We start from the raw sequence: 5,674 nt of genomic DNA on the forward strand, positions 1-5,674 counted from the left end.
AAAAACAGAAAACTTTTTATGCATTTTGGCCGTTCAATGACAGCTTTCAACGTACATGGCAGCTGTGTTTTGGGGACATAAAAACAAACATTTGAAAACGATACCGTCTGTACCGATACTGTACATGGTAAAGTAATAATTTTATATTATTTAAAGCTGCAGTCCTTAAGTTTTGCCTCTTTGTCGCCATCCGCCATTTCCAGCGGAAACCCACCAGTACCACCTAAATTAGGAAACATTATTACAAGCATTATTACCATTGTGAATCGGGCTAAGGTAAGGAGATAGTTTTGAACACTGGCTGGTTATGTACTTGCCCAAAAATTGATTTTTTTATAATTTTTAGCCAAAAATAGTTACGGACTGCAAGTTAAAGGTGCCGAAGAACATGTTTTTAAAAGATGTAAAATAAGTCTAAGGTGTCCCCTGAATGTGTCTGTGAAGTTTCAGCTCAAAATACCCCATAGTTTGTTTGTTTTTTTATAATATTTTATATTAAATATTTTATAATAAAATTTATAAAATTAAATAAAATAAAAAATTTTATAAAATTTTTTATAAAATAAAAATGTATAAAATTAATTTTATAATTTTTAAAAACTGCCTATTTTGGCATCATAAATGCGCCAATTAAGGGTGTGTGGCCCCTTAAATTCTCGTGCTCTACGCCCCAAGAGCTCGCGCTTGCCTTAAACAATATAAAAAAAGTTCACACAGCTAATATAACCCTCAAAATGGATCTTTACAAAGTGTTTGTCATGCAACATGTCTAATCGCGTAAGTATAGTATTTATTTGGATTCTGAATGAGTTTGATGGTGCTCCGTGGCTAAAGCTAATATTACACACTGTTGGAGAGATTTATAAAGAATGAAGTTGTGTTTATGAATTATACAGACTGCAAGTGTTTAAAAATGAAAATAATGACCGTGAATACAGTAAGAAACGATGGTAACTTTAACCACATTTAACAGTACATTAGCAACATGCTAACGAAACATTTAGAAAGACAATTTACAAACACCACTAAAAATATCATGATATCATGAATCATATCAGTTATTATTGCTCCATCTGCCATTTTTCTCTATTGTTCTTGCTTGCTTACCTAGTCTGATGATTCAGCTGTGCAGGTCCAGACATTAATACTGGCTGCCCTTGTCTAATGGCTTGAACATGAGCTGGCATATGCAAATATTGGGGGCGTGCATATTAATGATCCTGACTGTTACGTAACAGTCAGTGTTATGTTGAGATTCGCCTGTTCTTGAGGTCTTTTAAACAAATGAGATTTACATAAGAAGGAGGAAACAATGGAGTTTGAGACTCACTGTATGTAATTTCCATGTACTGAACTCTTGTTATTCAACTATGCCGAGGTAAATTCAATTTTTGAATCTAGGGCACCTTTTAAAGTAGGTTTTTTCCTAGTTAAAACTTTTTTACAATGCTTTTATTTTCACCATATAGAGGAATTGTGAATAAAGTAGCACTCAAAGGCCTTTGCTTCTGTAAAGCAGATTGAGAACTGATCTTCTGAAAGTCTCTCTTCTCCAATTCCTCAACTAATAAGACTTGAGGGTGAGAGAGAGTGGGAGAGGAAGGAGAGGAATAGGAAAATGTGGTTCTTCTAAAAAAACAAAACAAAACAAAAAACAAATCATGATCCCAAAACAAATTGTCCACATCAGATAGTAGAAAGCAATTTATTCAGCCCAGCTGAGCGACGCTCCGCAAGTCAGACTAATGGGTGTCTGTGGAGGTAAAGTCTGGCTTTGGCCCCTGCTGTGGCCCTGATAAGGGTGGCCTAATGAATATGTGACACTCCCAACAGCAGCGCTCTAAATAGCCTTCTTGGAGGTGACTGGATGCTGAATGATTCTATCGGGTAGACTAACGGATGAATCGAAATATGATTTTCCCCTCGGAAATCCCAGACTAGGGCCTCTCATTGAAATGGAGCTTTATAGTGCAATGGAAGATGGAAGGGAGGGAGGAGGCTTCCAGTAATACTTGAAATGGGACATAAACCGCATTGACCTTGGCTCAGAAGGCATTTTATGTGGCAAATCAAAGTGTGATTTTTTTCTGGCAAAAAATGTGATATGGAAACAAATCTGGAGGCATAATATTATATAATGTCATTCAGTTTATGTCAGCTTAGAAAACAATAGGATGTGATCTGATGGGAATGTTAACATTCATTTCTACATATACCACTTAACACCTGCATATGAGCTTTTGACAGGCAGACAGACATCTGAAATGCCTCATTGCCCAGGGAAATATTTAATTCATCATGTCTCGTTGTTGCTGCTTCACATTTTAACACGGCAAGTCAAGTTATCTGGCATTATTAAGCTTCATGCTTCATTTGAATTGAGTCCCATCACAACTTCATTGCAATAAATCAGGATATTCCTCATAGGAGGAAAAATCACAAAAGTTGCACTGCTAACTCAAATAATCAACTGTTTCCTTTAAAATAAACCAATTTCCTATAATAAATAAATAAATATACAAGTATAAACTAATATACAATTATAAATAAACTAGTATACAAATAAATATGCATAAAATACAAATATGAATGAATAAATATTAAAATACAAATAAACTAATATGCGAATATAAATAAATAAAAAATATACACATATAAATGAATAATGACCTATATAAACTATTATACATACATACACACACACACATTATATATATATATATATATATATATATATATATATATATATATATATATATATATATATAATTTATTTATTTATTTATTTATCACACAAAATAAATTAATAAATAAATTATTAAATAAATAAACATAATTACATAAATTATACTCAAATAAACAAATATAAATTAATAAATAATATACAATATAAATAAACTATTATACAAATAAATTAACACAACTGAATTACACTAAAATAAATAAATTAATATTAATTAATGAATAATTAATTAATTTATCATATAAAAATAAATACATTTATAAACTTAAATAAATAATATACAAAATAAAATAATAAACTATTATACAAATAAACAAATAATTTTTTGACTATTTTTCCACAACAAATAGTGGAACTAATTAATAACCAAAACTGAACTTACACATTACACATACTTCCAAAGACTATAGCAGTTAGCACACGTGTACACATTAGCCATGGTGCTCATGTGGTTGCAAGAGTCGAACAAGAGTTCGAGCAATAGAAAAGGGTCTGAAACAACAAAAAAAGAAAAAGATATGCAAACGCCATCCACAAATGCCCTTGTCCTCTGTTTTAGCAATAAAACTACTCAAATCTTCTTTGAATCTGCTCTGACAGCCTTTTATAAGATAACAGGCAGACAGGGTGGTCATGGTATTTAAATAGGCCTCCAGCACTGAATTATGCAGAAGCTGGTGTTGTGGGTATAGGAGGGGAGTTTGTTGGGTTTCGATCTGCTTTCTCAGAGGGGGAGATCAAAGCGAGAAAGGCTGGAATCCGATACCTGCCTCCAGCCGTCTGTAGCAGCCTCAGTCTGGGAAGAGAATGGAAGAGTCTCTCCCTCAGGGACCTCAGAGAATCAGAGACCCAACCCAAAGCCACAGACAAACCACTCACACACATGCTGACAAATGTTCATGCTGACATTTTCTTTTGCTGAAGCGGTTTGAATGTTTTAACAGACAAAAAGAATTTATCACATTGGTGCAGATGCTGCAAGTTTTACTTGCTTAATGCCAGTTGGTGCTTTTTGGAAAAATTGTCACAATACACAGCCTTAACAACCACTTGAATTACCGTTGATGGCGAAACTTTGGCTCTGTTCTAAATGGCATACTTCATATGCACTTATGGTCTTGTGTACTTACAATGGCTTGCACATACTCGTGTCCGTAAGTCCATGAGACCATAAGGTGTCCCATTTGCCATTTTAGTTTTCGCAAGCGCCCCTTTGCGGTCGATATGCACCCTTGATGCACACTCTAGCCGAGCCCACACCGGTGCAAGCTTCGCAGCAGGCTTCTTCCCGACAGTCAAAACGGCATTACGTTACGAAAGTGCAGTCTCGTAGGAAGACCTCGAGTGTTTAGGGTGCCATTTGGCACAGGGCCATTCTTTTGACTGCATAAAGGTGCTGTTACAACATTTACCAGGCCTGTAATCAGTAGAAGATATACATGACCTAATAGCTCATATCTTATTGGTTGGTGAGTTTAGAATGCCATAAAATAAAATGCCATAAAATACATGTATTCATAAGCAAATATATACATATTTATTTAATAAAATAAAACATTCATAAAGAAACAAACAAACAAAATCATAAATCATATTCATATTTTTACAAGACAATTTATCTTAAATTATACAAAGAAAGAAAAAAAGACAAAAAGAGCTGTGTCAAATTGTCCATAGAAATGCATTGTTTACAGTCTTGTACCCAGTGAATATTTGCTCTTGATGTGAATAAACCTCTTCTCTCTTGTGCTTTGAAGTTACGTGAGTATTACACATGTTGTGGACATGAAATTTCACTGCTCTGACACTTTTTCATCAAAAACAAAAGAGCACAATAATAACACACAGATGTTATCTAGAAAACTAGCTATGCTGCTGGAGATTTCCCTAGAAACTACTACAATACCCCTTAATTAAAAACAAAGCATGATCACTCCGGCTCTTCGCCCGATTTAAAGTGTATGCTTTGTCTTTTGTCACTTGCAATTAGGTGGAACAGCTTTGGCTGGTGGCAGATGGTCTGGCAATCAGGGACCAATCTTTCAATACACATCTGCTAGCCAGAGTTTTTTCCTTATGACTCCTTATTCGCTTCAACACAGGAGTTGTAAGCTGCTTTGAAATGAAATAAAGGCTGCTTCACGTGACTTACGTACATGAGGGCTTTGAAGCAAACTCCATGCACCAATTTGACCTCCACATGTGCTCGAGATAGCATCACAAAAGTGCAATATTAATATGTTGCTAGGTAGATAGAAAGCATATAATAAAATAAATAATGTGGCGATGGATGGATGGATAGATGGATGGATGGATGGATGGATGGATGGATGGATGAGTGGAACGGATGGATGGACCTATGAGTGGTTGGGTGGATATGGATGGATGGATGGATGGATGGATGGATGGATGGAAATGTGGGTGGATGGATGGATCTATGGGTGGTTGGGTGGATTGGATGGAGGTGAGGGTGAATGGATGGATGGATCTATGGATGATGGATGGATGGATGGAAGGAAGGAAGGAAGGAAGGAAGGAAGGAAGGAAGGAAGGAAGGAAGGAAGGAAGGAAGGAAGGAAGGAAGGAAGGAAGGAAGGAAGGAAGGAAGGAAGGAAGGAAGGAAGGAAGGAAGGAAGGAAGGAAGGAAGGAAGGGATGGGTGGATGGATGGGTGGGTGGATGAAAGGAACCATCCAAAAAAAGCCGGAGTGATCATGCTTTGTTTTTGTGGGTGGATGGATGGATGGAAATGTGGGTAAGTGGATGGATGGATCTATGAGTGGTTGAGTGGAATGGATGGATGGATCTATGAGTGGTTGGGTGGAATGGATGGATGGATCTATGAGTGGTTGGGTGGATTGGATGGATGGATGGTGTGTGGGTGAATGGATGGATGGGTGTGAGGGTGAATGGATGGATGGATCTATGGATG

Source organism: Chanodichthys erythropterus, chromosome 8, assembly GCF_024489055.1.
Source record: "Chanodichthys erythropterus isolate Z2021 chromosome 8, ASM2448905v1, whole genome shotgun sequence".
NCBI classification, from domain to species: domain Eukaryota; kingdom Metazoa; phylum Chordata; class Actinopteri; order Cypriniformes; family Xenocyprididae; genus Chanodichthys; species Chanodichthys erythropterus.